We start from the raw sequence: 16,090 nt of genomic DNA, 5'->3' as shown, positions 1-16,090 counted from the left end.
ACAGCTCAAAAGCACACTGCAGAAAAAAGCACATGAAGTATGACAGTGCAGGTATTTGAAGAACAGCTTTTCCTTCCCACCATCCTGCTTTATTCTTTGCAAACTAATAAAAGATAAAATTGGACAAGCTGTGTAAAAATAATGCTCCCTATTGTAACCATGGCTCTTGCAGCATGGAAGAAAAGCTAGGTAACAGAAATACTGAATAGCTTTGTAAAGAAAAGTTACTCAATGGCTACTGTGGGAAGAAGTAAGGTAATGCTCTTTCTTTCCATGACCATATCACACCAAGAGCTATGCAGAGAAAACGGTAATGCAGATTTTTGGAATATGAGCAGCTGTTATTTGTCAGTATGGAACTGGTCCAGCTCTCAAAATTTAGTTTAAGTCTACAATAGACCTACAATGGCCATATCTTTACCTAAAGATTTGAGAAGAAAAGGCATTATTTCTACCTTTGTAAGCATAAAAATGATGGCTCTCTTCTTTTTCTAGAAAAGCTTGATCATTTAAAGTCTGAATCCTGCCTTTTCATTTGTAAGAGAAAGCAGAATTTTCATTTGGTTTCTTTGGAAATGGACACTATAAAAGAACTCCTGTCATGTTGGTTTCTCCACCATTTACTTCTCATCACCTGACAACAGGAGCGAATTGAAGTGAATTATCCATGTTAGGTGGCAATATTTAAGTGAAGTTCAAAGATTATTGGTTTTCTTTCACCAAATCTGGTTTAAGGTGGTCTAACCAATCCATTATTTACAATCTTGTGATTATTATATACTTACTTGCATGCTGCATTTCTGGGCAATTCTGTAGGCAAGTTTCTTTCTTGGAAGTAGACTGTGTGCCAGGGTAGTTGCTTTTGCTTAGCACAATAAATTTCTTGTCTCCAGAGATTTTGCAAAGTAGAAACCCACACTGATATTCTTTATTTTGTGGTAGAACATTTCTTCAAATTAATTTTTCTGTAGAGAAAACAGATTCCTTATAAAAACTGATATTTATGAACATGAGCAACCTAGACTCCTTCTGCCAGCTGTGGCAGGCAAAAGCTCAAATGCTCTTCCCTAAATAATGCTCTTTTTGTTTGATTGCTTTTTGTTTAGATGTTCTTTCACTACTGGATGGATGTAATTTCTGATTAATTAGTGTCCATGTCCGAAGGCAATGTATTTTTTGTGTGGATATGTATAAAATAAATTCGCCAACTCAAGGGATCTGATGCTCCAACTGAAAAGACTTTGTAAAAAATCTAACAAAATAAATAATAAAACTTTTAAGTGAGTAAAGGTCTGATTTTCAAAAGAGCAGATCTCTAGTTAAAAATTATTTAGAATGTGGACTCCTTATACCAAGTGCTTGCGAATCAAGCAACTATAGTTTTATCTAGAGTTCAGTGTAAATAATAAGGCAAAATGTGTTTAGATAAACAAAGTATTTTCTCAATTAGTTATTTGTTATTCTTTTAACTAAAACAATATGGGAACATGATGCAGTTTGTAGAAAGCCACATACTGAACTAGCAAATCTGAGCTCTTCTATTATTCTTGGTTTACATTATATTAATTACTGAAATATCCTAGTATCTTACACATTTGAACATACAAGTATACCAAATAATAAAAACTAGAAAATTACATGTAAAATCCACATAAATAAAAACTTCATACTTCTGGCTAGTTATATTCCTTTGATATTCTTTTTTTAAAATTTTTGTCCCTATACATTTTTATTTAAAATAACATGGAAAAATATGTATTTTACTTGATTTTTTTTCTCTTAGGACCATGCATTATTTATGTCTTATGAAACTTTCCATGTATTTTCTCAGTGCAAGGGCTAATACCTCATGATAATCCATGCTGTCAATGGATGTCTGTGGATCTGCCAACAAGACAGATTTATTCAGTGATTATATCTGATAAACATGAATAAATCAATGATTGACACTTTAGTCATTCACATGTATTTATTAAAATAAGATTATTTAACTTCTAATATATTCGTGATGATTTTTAAGAAATCAAATCATTATTTGCAGTGTCTTCAGAGCCATCTGATTAAAAAGTACCCTCATCTTCATAAGGGATTTGGAGCATTGCTGGTCCTTTTGCTTTGAGAACTATTGATTATTATATTGTATTAAATATATACTAAGATTTAAAATCCCAAAGGCATTTATGCCCATAAATCCCATTGATTTAAATTGGAATTAACTTTCCACATGAGTTCAGAGTACTAGGTTTTATTGGATTTTTATTAATATAATTTCACTAGTCAAATTATCTTTGATTTTAAGACAATGAGCAAGTAACAGCAACTTTGAGTCTCCTGATGGAGTGAATTCTGTAGCTAGCATTAATGCTGTGGAAAAAATAATGTGAGTGATGAGGTTTTATTTGGGATTGATGAGATCCTCAGAAGTTTCACCATTGCTACATTTATATTTGGAATATGCTGCTGTATTTTCCATGAGAACAACCTTCTGCAAGGGTTTTCCCAGCAGTCCCTGGAGATTAATATAATAAAAAGATACTATCATGGATCTGCTTCTTCTTTAGGTGGGAGAACAGGTGTGATGTGTTTGGCTGAGGTTGACCTTGTTCAATTTATGTACAGACAGCATGGATGCTGGTAATTAGAATCAGTTTAAATTTTTTGATAATGAAAAAATTTTGGGGGATAATTAATTTGACTAACTTTCTTTTCCTTGTGAATGCATTCATTATTTCAGACTGCAAGGGGTCAGTTCATCTAAAGATTAGAGATAGAGAGCTTTGATAAATCATTGGCTTGCTGAGATTAATGCAGAAGAGATGTAGTTCCATAAATATAATTTGGTTTTTATTAGCATGCTAGAATGTGAAATAGAGTACAGCGTGCAGTAAGAACACCTAGCTGCACTACTCCCAGAAAAATCTATTTGTTGAAAACATATGTATACTTTGTGTGGCTAGCCTGACACTTGAAAGCTCTATTGAGCTAACTGGCCCCAAAATATCCAAATATTTTATATTTTATAATATCTGGGTATTTGAGCATATCTAAAATATGCTCACTATTATTGTCTGAGTGCTGAGGGCTTTGTCTGTTGCAAGCATGATCCATGGAGACCATGACTCTGCAGACTGACCACTTAATGACAGTCCTCTGCCTTCTGAACAAGCATCTCACTGAATGGAAAAGGGGAAATAGAGGAATATTGGAGGAAAAAAGGTGAGAGAGAAAGGTTTTGTAGGAAAAGGAAGAGACCACCATGCACCAACAAGACAAAGTGTCTTGTAGAACAAAGAACTTCCTATAAGAAGGAAAAAAAGTCAGAAAATATAAAGATCTTAGTACATATTACCAAATGTAAATTATTTAAAATATTTCACTTATTTAGTTATGAGTTTTGAATTTTTTCTGTAATGTGATAGATAAAAGGGAAAAAATAAAACATTTTCTTGATCTCAGTTTCCCCTCTTCTTTTGCCTACTTCTTGGGAAAGAATAAATAGTCCTAGGATATGACTGTTAGGTTAAAGGAGCCCTGCCTAGCAGCAACTGTTTTACTCAAAACATTTCTAATCCCTGGTGGAGAAAGCAATAAAATTCTGTGCTTCAGGTCACGTACCTGAGTACTGGCAGTTCTTTTCAATATCTTAGATTAAATGAACTGTGAAATATTTGTTTTATTAGAAGAGCTTTAGTTTACTTGTGAGTTGTTTTCTAAATTATTTCTGTCCAGAGTAGCTTTGGAAATCAAGTAGTGTGTATTGAACACAGTGTTTAGAAACATTTTTAACAGTCTGATGCACAATGCTTCATTGTTCTGATTGTTAAAACATTCATAGAGGGCCATTCTGCTCTCTGGATGCATACATAAATCTCAGGAAGACTAATGGGAAATTGTGCACATGCAAGGAGAGCACAGCTCCTCTAGCATTGCTGTAAAGGTGTACATAAGTCAGATGTCTTGGTGAAAGGGAGGCAATGGGAATAAAGGCTTCTGCTAAAGGGGCTGGAGTAGGATTCACATGGCCCACACAAACGTGGTTCTGCTGCAGGGTTGTGTGTGTCCCCAGCATGCAAATCCCACGGGCTGGTTGTGCTGGGGTGAAGGGACCAACACAATCTGCTCCTGCTCATCTCAGCAGGGACCTCCTGCTCGGGGAGAGCAGAGACAGAGGGGTCCAGGCAGCTGCTCAAGTTTGGACTTGGGATAGTGAATCCTACAGGCAGCATCAGCATGGACATTGGCTGTCTAAAGAGCTTCACATGGCCTTTTATCACTACTACAGACAAACCCACAAAGGCATTTGTGTGCAGGAAGGGAATGAAAATCTGGCTATCAGAATGTTTTTTCTGCAGTAGAATTTTGCATCTATGCTTTCACATTTGGAAGCCCACTTCATTGTCCCTCTGGAATCTGGAGAAGCAATAAGGTATTTCTGCTCTATAGTGAGTTTCTTGGTTGTTTTTCAGGGAAAATCCCCATGAGCAGTATTGTCCTAGAGGAGTTGTACCCGGAGGGAATGAATGCCCAGGCTTTTCCAGGATTTCAGCTGTGGTTGAGAAAAACTGTAATAGGGCTGTGAACTCCTTATGTGGTGAGGGCCAGCCTTCATGTGTGATGCTCTGACTGGCAGCAGCTTCTTAGCACAGGCAACAGGTAGACCCTTCTTCTAAAAAGAATACATTTTGGAGTAGTGCTGGGTATTGCTTTTGTTGTTATTCATCTCTACACTTGCACATGGGAATCTAGGAGAAGGATTTTAGTGATGTGCTCAGTTAGAGACATGTTATACCTTGCCTTCCACCTTTACCTTCTCTGACTTGTCAGCAGACTTGGAAAAAATATCTAATATTTAATAGGTCCTAGGTGTAAAAATGGAGTGTGGATTTGAGAAAACTCTGAAATAGCATTTATAGTGCAGCCAAAGGTATTAGGGAAGTCTGAAAAGACTGTATCTGTCCTCTTAATCAGGAAGGATTACCTCTCTATCCTTTGTCTAACACTTCCTAAGAATTGCCAGAAGAAGAATACACTAAAATAGTCACCTCTCTTCACCTCCCAGCAAAACCACAGTAGGCAAAGAAACTGAACCAGTGGGGATTGGCCAAATAATTGTCATTGTCACAATCCTACTGTGAAGCTTGTAATAAATGGGTTTAAAGAACATGGGCTGTGAAGGAACTAGAATGGAGTGAATGGAAAAATATTCAAAAATATGTTATTCAGAACATTTCATGTATTCATAAATTATTCACCCCCACAGAACTGCAGGTGCCTCAGGATTTTTCCATGTAATGTCAGATCCTCAGCTGGCACAAGCTGGCACTGCTGTATTTGTTTCCATGGATTGATGCCAATTTACAAGAATGTGGTCCATGTTATTATTTTTAATTTTTTCCTTTTTCTTTTTCTGTTCCTAAACATTTAAATACATGTAACTGTACAGATAGAGCTATGCTGAGTCTGGAAATGAACCTTGGGGCATTATGATTGTGCAAGCTCTTTAAGCTTTACTTTCACTGTTTCCATGATAACATCAGGTTTTTTTTCTGTGTGTGTTGATAGTGTGCTGCTGACAGCTACCTGCATGTGCTTTCTCTCTCCTTCACCTGTTTCATGTGTGTATGCTAAATAGTCAACTTCCATTATACACCAAACTTCAGCCATTATCAAGTTAATTTATGGATGAATGTAGTTAGCTTTGTACATATTTTCTGAGAATAAACAGAATTGTTTCTCCTTATTTAAAATCCCGTTATAGCAGCTGCACTATAAAAGTGTATTTTTCTGCTGTTAAATATTTTATCTTGACCACAGCTTGCATATCAGTACACTTGTAGCAGTATGTTGACTGTTATCTTTTGTGTACCAAAGCACTAGATAGTTTGGGATAATTAAATAACATTGCTTCTCCATTATCCTTGGAGGGCTGATACTCCTCTCTTCTAAGATAAAAGGTAAACATATATTATAACAAATCAAACTGTAGGATGATAAATATTGTTGTAAGCCTGGATAATAATGTAACAAAAATAAGATGAAATCCACACTTTCCCACTAGTATTCATCTCCTATATTTATTTTTGCTGATAGAGCTATGGAAAAGGAAGGTTCTGTGCAGTGCATTTGCAAGGCCATTACACGTTCCTGAATGACACACTCATCACTACTCTGAGTCTTATTTGCTCAAGGTTTTATAAATATAGATTGGTGTATGGGTTTGGCTGGCAAAATATCAAATCTAGGACAGATACATAACTCAAGTCAGCACCATTTCAGACAGATTTTTTGAGATTTTGTGGCCTTTATAAGATCTCCAGACTGATTTTTGCAGAAATAGCTGTGACCATGCATTGTCTGTGTACTCCCCACATCTTAGCATGACTGACAGTACTAAAGTTTGTAGTTCCTCAAGTGAAATGAAGGCATTCCCCAGCACTACTGAAATTAAGATTCATAGGATCAGAACAGAAAATATTTTTCTTGATATATTTGTATCATAGATATTTTCCATGGCATAGATGTTTATCCCAGGATCAACATTTCATTGACTTCTGGTCATTAATCAAGTGAAATACTCAGATGAATCCCTTTTTTGATTTGAGAAAAGCCTAAACATTAATTTAATAGAACAAGGGGTAAAGATACCAGTAAAAAATAGTTTCAGATGTACAGGGTGAAGTAGTAGTACCAGATGGGAAGTCTCAAGTGAGTAAGGACTAGGATAGAAAAGTCTTTATGGCACAGATTTGGGGTGGGATGTAAGGGGGAAGAATAAATTGAACATAAGAAATGGGTATGATGAGGATCAGGAGGTATTAGAGGATAAAATTATAATTCAATCTGCTAATTTTTACTGCAGAACTTCATGACAATGATAATTAATATGACATATTGCTAAAGCTTAATTAAATAAGACAAAAACATGGGAAATCCCCCAAATTAAAATAACACTTGAAACTTCATTCAATAAAATATGCTTTTATATGTCATATATACTATTTTTTCCATTTTATGTTGCTAATTTGAAGAATCTGAAATAGAAAATAAAGGAATCTTTAGTTGCCAAAAGTTCCTTTTCCTTTTAATGTCTTTTAAGGAAATTGTCACTAGTACAAAAACTTCTACCCCATTGCTATGATTGGTTACAGATAATTCCAGTAAATTTTCAGTAAAAAAATTTAACTAATATCACCTACCCATGAGCCCAAGTATTTGTCAAAACTCAGTTTTCTACAGAGCATAAAAATTAAATTGCTGTGAATTAATTGTATTGTATTTTGTCATGACTGTATTTATTCTGCTATTCTTTAAAGGTATCTTTACCTGTTTTTTGCTTACATATAACTATTAGAATTTGTCCTAGAAAGTATAGAATTTGTGTAATCATAAAATAAAGAATGCACATACAGATATGTAATAAGCTAATAAATATTTTAATCCATGAAGTGTTTTTGCTTGGCCTGATATAAATTAAGACTAACTGCCAATTGAATATTAATTATTTGTTATTTAGAAATGCTATAAGCAAAAATAAATGAGTCTATTTTTTGTCATGTGTTAAAATAGTGATCTTTATTAATTTTATTGTAAGCATTATATCTGTCATTTAATTGTAGCGGCAATGAACAATAGTTACTTGTATTCATTTTGGCAGATATAAACAAGTAAACAGTGTCCAGCACATATTTTTCAGTGCTGCAGTCATAGGGGAAACTTTATGAAACATTTAGTTGTTCAACAGAGTAGCAATGCTTAGAGGTTGACCTTGAAGTTTTTGAAATGTGAATTGATCCACTGGAACAAGTACAAAGCCAGCTTTGGTGCTAAATGTAAATTGTTAAAAATGGTGCTGCATAACATCTGCCTTGTAGTACGCCTTAATCAGCACTGTGAAAAATGAAAGTTTAACGATCTACCATAGTGCCTTCTAAGTGAAGGATAAACAAAGGATGAAAGAGTTTCCTTGCATGGTTTGTAACTGATGGCATGAAAAATGTCAAGAACCATCTGCCTCAAACTTATCCAAACTGTCATCAAGTATTCTAATCCAGTCAAAGGAGATACAACTAGAACAACCTATGTAACTTGCTGAAGGCTTATCAAAAGAGTTGTAAATAAGGAAAAAAAAAAGAAAAAAAAAAAAGAAAAAAGGAGAAAAAACCCCCTATCAACTGCATAAGCACAGATTTCTGCCAGCTTGCCTGTGGCTTTGAAATTCAATCCCATTTCTCTAGTCTGACAAACTGTACTAAATGGTAAAATGGATTTTTATTGCTTTCAGCCATTTTCATTCCAGCTGCTATCACTAGGTAAGTACTCAGTTTTCTAATATGAGAATTATATTTTTTATTTCACTTTTCTCTTTTGTGTGTGTATATTGACTGCAATATGCACAAAAACCCATTTTTGCAGAGCTACGATATAAATGGGGACATTTACACATCTGAGCTTAAAAAGCTGCTACCCCTAACTCAGCCCACAAAGGAATCCCAAATATAGCTATGTCACTGCAGAAAGATACCTTCAAGTGAGCAGACATGGTTTTTTTGCACTGGCTTTCACAGCAGATAGGAAAACATGTTTTTCCCAAGAAAGGAAACACACACATTTAATGCTGATCTTCCTTCATTACACCAAAAATTAATCAAATGACCCCCCCATTTGTTAGTTTGATTTTCAGTAAGTTATGCAATTTTCAGGAAGTTAGGTCATTCTATATGTTGAGCATAGAATTAGATGTTTGAAATGTCCCTTGACAGCTGAAGAGAACAAGTCTCATTGAAAATCAGTGAGAAGTCTGGTGCTAAGTCAATGAATTACCTGAAACTGTGTCTCATCTACTGCTGCCTGACACTGCACTTGACCAGAGCATATTGGTTTTTTTATTGCAAGTAGTCCTGCTCCTTGTGCCTGAGGGATTCCAAGGGTTGGGAGTTAAATCCCAAGGCTTACTCTTACACTCTGTTCCTTTGGAGTTTCCTTGGTTTTGACTGGTTTCCAAAGTGGGGAAATTAAAGGCTTTTTGTTTTTACCAGTGTTGTGAAACAGGGGTTTAAGCAGGGCTAAAGCATGTGTGACTCCTTTGTGAAAACTTCCTCTAAAGGCATTTGCTGAGAATTGGAACTTTGGAGATGTTGGATAATGGCTTCGGTAAGCAAAGGTAATCAAAAGGAAAACAAAATCAAGGGACACAGAAGGAAAGGGGAAAGGGTAATGAATTTCAAATATACTTAGTATTTTCACTTGTATTTAAGTACCACGTTTTGGTATTTTTTTGGGTTTTTTTTTGTTTGTTTGTTTGTTTGTTGTTTTTTTTTTTTTTGTAATATGTAGCATAACATAAAATATCTCGGAGCTGAAAACTATAATTTTTGAGCATGGAATGGGAAACATGCAATTTCATCAAGTTCCAGTTAAAGTTCCATATTGGCAGTCTGTATTGATGTATTTAATTTTCACTCAAAATTCAGAAGTCTTAGAATGCATACAAACATCCATATATTGTGTTGTTTGAAGTTGTAATTTTTCCTTTGCTACCATGCTATGATATCTTCTAATAGCTATGTAGAGTTTAAGGGTAAAAGAAATCTTTCTATTAAATGTATCCATACTTTTCATTGGCTCAGAAGTGAATTTATACAATTGATGTTGATACATTTGTCATGGAATATTCTAGTGTACAGGTGGAAACAGATGATACAGTATTACTTTTTTTTTTTTTTTTTTTTTGGTGACAGAATGGTATGCAATGCATTGGAAGATTAGTTATCCGTAGCAGTTATATGAAATGCAAATGTCATAACACAGATTACATTTCCATAAAACCAAAATAACACTTCAATATATGTGATTTAGTTTTACTGTGCACATTTTTATTTAGCAGAACTGACACATTGCTTCATATTTGCATCATTTTTTTTTGCCTTTCACATTGAACAAAAAGGTGAAGAACTATTTCAATGTACAGTAACCATTTCATTTCTGGCAGTCTCTCAAAAAGGATTTTCAGTTTAATAAGAACAACCTCCTACTTTTTCATCCCTATTGCTAAAAGCAAAAGGGTGTAGGCCAAATATTGAATCTTCTTGCAATTCCACTAGGGAAATCTGTCCCAGATAAAACCCCACTTTGAGCATCTTTTACAGGGAGCAGGAGCAGGGAAGGATATGGTAAAGGGAAAATCTTGTTTTGGTATCATCTATTCTTTATTATCCATCTGAATTAATTAGGTTTACTGGGTATTGATAAAGATAACCAATTTCTTGTCCAATCCATGGGCGTGGCCTACTTTATCTAGAGCAATTCTTGGCTCATCTGTGTTTTAAACATGCAGGAAAGAGGTAGGAATAGCAGGGTTTGTAGGTAGCAAGGCATTCATTAGAGTCTGAACTTTGCTCCTTTGTATTTTTTAGTCAGTTGGCATTTGCTTATTAAAGAAATAGATGTTAAGTGGGACCACTCATCCCCCGAGAGCTCTGGGAGTCAACTTGATATTGCCTTTGTTTTTGTTCATTAATTATAATCATCTGCTTACATATTTGGAGAATGAATTCATTTAGTTAGGATGTCAACAAAAAGCACTTCACAAAGAGTTACAACAATCTAAGATGACACAGAAGATGACAGAGAAGAAGCTGCTCCAGGAATGAGAAAATTCCTTGTTTGGTAGACAGAGCTCTGACCATGCTGCAGACCTCATATACTGCTTTTAGGATGTCTCAGCCTGTAAGGCACCATGTGGAGCTGTGAGGATCCATTGCTATGTTCTTGACCACCTCTAAGATAAACAGCCACCAAAAATTATTACTTAATTTCTCTCTATATTCAGTGCAGAGATATAAATACCACTGGGTTATTAGCACCTGTCTTCAGACATGCCTGGAGGAGGATGTTTCCACTGATGAGTGAGGGAGAACAACTAACTTCATACAGCTAAAATGCAGAGAGAAAAGTCCCATGCTCTGTGTCCTCCCTCAAAGAGCTGGGAGGCATTTCCTGTGTGGGTTGTGGTGTGGGTGGTGGTGTGGAGTTTTTTTCCTTTTCTTTTAAATTCCTACACCTGCATAACTTCATCCTGTTAGTATTCATATCCAGAACACTTGCATGCACTGGCATTTAAAACTAAATTACTGTTAACAGTCTATAACACATCAGTAGTAGCATGAAGTGCTACTTTGTGAGATAACAATGGATGCTGTAAATGGAACTTGATTTTTCACAATATCTGACTGTGGCATGAGAAAAGTGGAATCTAAATGATCATGATACAATAAAGCATCTGTGGACTAGCTGAGACACTAAATTAGCATTTTTTGATAAAGAATAGTGTAGTGCATAGCCTAAAAACCATGCTAATAGCTCTATCTTTCTAATTCACAAAGCATATACAACACATGCAGGTGGTTTCTTATTTTCATATGGGCACAATTGTTTGAGTCTTGTACTCAGGTATGTATCCTGTGAATTCCTAACTTTCCCATAAAGCAAATTTTTTGTTTATTATTGTTTCCACTGATTGATAGTATTTATTGTGTTTTGCTATAAACAGCATGTTATTTAAGGAAAAGAAATGCCCTAATTTCATTGCACATTATTGTTGCTGTTATTTTACACAGTTGTTAAACAAAAGTCTCTATGGTGGTTACTATTAATCTTTTTGTGGCAATTTCACTTCCAGTGCTCAAAGATATGGCAGTGATGGCAATATGCTTATGCTGTAGTGAACTACTAGGTGTGTATTTGTATTTTTTTCCATGGGCTAAGCAGTCTAGAGCAACTACAGTAACTAAAACATTCCAAACAGCAATGTTCAGTTTGCTGGCCCCTAAACAGAAGCTTATTGCAAGAAGTTATAAATGGCAGGAGAAAAAACCCCAAACCTCTGTTCTCTGCTGCAAGAAACCCTCAGAGGTGTGCTGGTCATGCAGCCATTTCCAGTGAGATACATGTGAATTTTAATAAAACTGGACAGCTCTCTCCTACTCAGATTTGCCGGCAAGCTTTACAAAACCATTGGATGGAAATGTGCAAAGAGCTGATTCTGGTGCTCAGCACACCTGGAAGTACATTAATGCACTCTTATGTAAATGGACTTAATGGAGAGAATGGAACATATCCAGCTACAATGGCTGTGGGATAAATCTCCACGTCTGAGTGCACGGCTCAGCCTGGCCAGCTGAAAACAAGATAAATCCAGGCAGGAACTAAGAGCAAAACCATGACCTGGTTTTCCAAAGTAAGGCCCTGACATGCTGGCATTTGGGCTGCATGTGCCACACTGTGCATACCTCTCCTGAGAGAAAAAGGGGATTTTTTAAACCTGCTGTGTGACTGCTCTAATTTTGAATTTTGTCATGGGGCAGACTCAGAGGTTGCTGGACTTGGGTTGAGAGTGGATGAGTGTGAGGCCATGGGGAGCACCACAAAAAGGAGCTTCTACCAGCTGGAGGGTGTTGTTCACTGTGGGGAGGCTCTGGCCAGCCCAAGAGGAGCCGTGGCAGCACAGGGACTGTGTCCTGCCTGTGATGCCAGGAGGGACAGCAGGGGAGCCCCACTTCAGGAACCGTGCCCTGCCTGTGGTGCTCTGGGCCCATGAGCAAGCTCCCTGTTGGTGTCCATGACTGCAGAGAGGATGGTGCATCCTCCCACACCTTCCCTCAGTCTGGCGAGTGCAGGCACAGGGGCATCTTCCCACCACTGCCCTGCCCACCCTGCCCGCAGCCCTGTGGCCCCCCAGCCCTGGCATTAGCTCATTTGGATGTCTTGGGGTGGGGATTGGCCCTGGATGCTGCTCGAGGGCTCCTCTCAAAGCCAGGGTGATGGCAGCAGGCTCTGCATCACCACAAGTGATGCTTCTCCCTTTGCTCTTGCTTGTTGTGTCTCAGCGTGAAGTGCCGCAGCCAGGAGAGTCGCCCAGCTGGCGCTGGTGCCATGGGCAGGGGCTGGCTGGGGACATCCCCTGTCCAGATGGAGCCAGGCTCTTTATCTGAGGACAGACAGGAGTGGTTTCCCAGGCAAAAATATGCCTGAAGGCCAAGCTACCCTGGCACCTACAGCCCACTTTGCTTCAGAAAATGATTGACTTAGACAAGCACTTGAGCTGGGGAAGAGGGGAAGAGCCGTGGCAAGGGAGAAAGAAAGTACATGAATTAGGGATTTTTAAGTAAATGTCTGCTCCTTCAGTTTTATATAAAAAAGGATTTCTGGCAGTAGTCACAGAGGGCAGGAGAGAAAACTATGAATATTGATTTCTCTCCTAAGAGAAAAGGGTCATTTGTTAAATGTAACCTAACATTTGATTGCAGGGGAATAGGTTAATTTCAAAGAGTGATTTTCCACATTTTGTATATTGAACATATTCAAAGAATGAAGAAAATGATTGACCGCATTTCATTACCTCTTTCTTCCAGCCCTCAATACACATGCTTAATTGACAAGGATTTGGACAAAAACAAGCAATAAAAGGTTAAAAAGCTTTTTAATTGTGTTGTAGATACCGTTGCTTTACTGCAACTCAAAAGGTTTTCAGCATGGGTTTGGAAATTGTCTTTATTTTGCACTGAGTGGAGGAGAAGTTTTTATTATTGCAAGGAGACCTACCACAATATAACTTTTGTTTCCCATCTATTAGGGCTTGATGCAGCATTTAGCTATGCCATAGAAGGAAATCAGTCATATGGTTCCATAATCATTGCATTGATTAATTTGTAATTGAAAGCAGGTGTATTTTGGATTTGGCTCACTCTACTTCATTAACTAAACTACAAATAATTTCTTCAATGTTTCTTCACTTCTGCTGTTCTAATGGAAGATAACAAGTGGAATTATTGCACCTACTGATGGTTAACATAGAAAAGTCTCTTCTGCTGCTGTGGAGTAAGAAACCTCCTAACCACCTCCAAGGAAAACTGAATTTAATACTTAGTCTATAAATTTTAGACAACTCTTATTTCTTGTTTTTAAGCAGAAACATCAGGTTTCCTCTGACTACTAGAAGGTCATAACCAGAAACCAACATTTTTCTGAATCACGTTAAAGTTCTTGCACTAGTGAAAGCTAGATATCTATTAGTATGAAGTTAGAAAGTTGGCACTTTGCATGCACCCTTTCTACATTGTTACAGCAGGTACTTGAAAAAGAATCATAAATAGAGTTTCTAAGTTCTTTAATGGCACTAGTGAGTTATAGGAAAAGAATAAAAAACAAGAGACTGAGATCATCACTAAGCATGTTGTAGGGAGAGGTGGCATTTGATCTAAAAATGTCACATTTCACTGTGAAGACAAGTCTTTCACTATGAAGTTATATTGCTCCCTGTAATGCTTTTCTTTCTAGGTTGGATTATGCTGAATTTCAATTCAATATGCATAAGGAAAAACTTGGCAGATTTTCTGCCTGCTTTCAGGAAGATTTGTGTTCTTAATACTTAATCTATTGGATGCCATTCCTTGTTTTGTACTTTTTGTTCTGTTTCAGAGAAAAATGGTCTTACCAGTTTACAAGCCTTCCATTCTCCTAAGTCTGTAAACATAATGATTTCCCCCACAGAATCAAGTCTTTGGTTTGCAAAATTGGATGTATTTTTCTTATGAGTACATGGAAAATTTTACTCTCAGTAATTGTTCCTTTTTTATTTTTCTATGTGTTAATCTAAGTCTGTTCTTATCCAGGCTGTAGCTGTGGTTTATCCTTTTGGTTTGTCATTTTTTCGGGCTTGGTTTTTTCTCCCCTGTTTTGTGGAAATCTTACAGGCTATGTAATTTCCAAGACTCTGCTTGCTTTTCCTTGTCAACTTTGGTCTCTGAAGGAACTGATGTAACTTGAAATTTCAAGTAGGCCTTGGTGAGCTGGTTCAAATAAATTAATGGAAGCCCAGTGGGGCTGCCTCCTCCTTTTTCATTTTTTTGAAACAAGTGTACAATAATTTTTTTTTTTCCTTTTAATTTATAGAAGCCTAATTCAATGTGTCCTTTTATTTTCTTTTGTTTTCTAATTTTGGGTAAAAAGCGTCATCCACTTCACACTTATCATGAAGACATAAAATTCTTAAAATGCTGAAGAAAGCCTATGTATCACAGTCTTTCTAGCCAACTAGAAATTTTCTGGAAATTGAGACTTGCTGACTAGAAATGTTAAATTTTAATTCTTATGTGAAGAGGGCTGTAGCTACAGATCTTCGGTGGTTCACCCTTTATTGCTATTAGAGGTATCATAATTACTAATGTGCAAGAGGGCCATGGAATACTGAAACAGAACCTGATTTTAAAACCATGTCTGAAATGAAAGAGAGATTATGATCCAACTCAATGGTTGGATCCTTGATCTGGTTAATATATCACTCATATTTACCACCAGTGACTTGTCTGTTCTGTCACACTTTTTCTTTTGTCCAAAGCCTGTGTGTGCAGAAGTAATGATGCTTGAATTGTATGTACTTCATACTGTCCTTCAAAGGAGAGGAGGCTGTTCAGGAGATCTTAAAATAGTTCCACATCAAAAGTTTGAATTCTAAAAAAATTGCATCAGTTTATACTCTTCCTTCCTCTTCAGAAGAGTGACTGATAGTGGACTCTATTTGCATTCAGTGCAAAAAGCACAGAGGATTTGAGCTGTTTGTGTGCTTTATAGTGTCAATATATTTATACAGTGTTTATGATAATAAAATCAGATGCTCTCTTATTACTGGAAAAAATGAGGACAAATGAATAGGTGATACAAGGCTTCACTGCCATATAGGACAGTTTCTGAAGGAGTAATATGTTTTGTGGAAGTTAGTGAATATTGTAAAGGATGTCTTTATAATAACATGTTTCAGATCATGTCTTACAAATAAATTTAGAGCAGTACTGGGGGTTTGGTTTGTTTCTTAACAGGGATGTCAGTTTTCCTTTGATGGCATTTAACATTGACTAATATAGAACTCATGTTCTGAATATTCAGTATTTTCAGAGCTTAGTAGGCAGGATTATATGTGTGTATATACACATTAGTAAGACTTGCAAAGTGTTTTTTAAATTAGGGGGAATTTCAGATCAGGAAAGTTCTAAAGCTTTTGGGTTTTCTGCTTAGTTGTGCAGTTGGAACGTTCATC

The sequence above is a fragment of the Lonchura striata genome, chromosome 11 (genome assembly GCF_050655825.1).
Source record: "Lonchura striata isolate lonStrDom1 chromosome 11, ASM5065582v1, whole genome shotgun sequence".
Taxonomy (NCBI): domain Eukaryota; kingdom Metazoa; phylum Chordata; class Aves; order Passeriformes; family Estrildidae; genus Lonchura; species Lonchura striata.
This window is presented reverse-complemented; position numbering follows the sequence as displayed.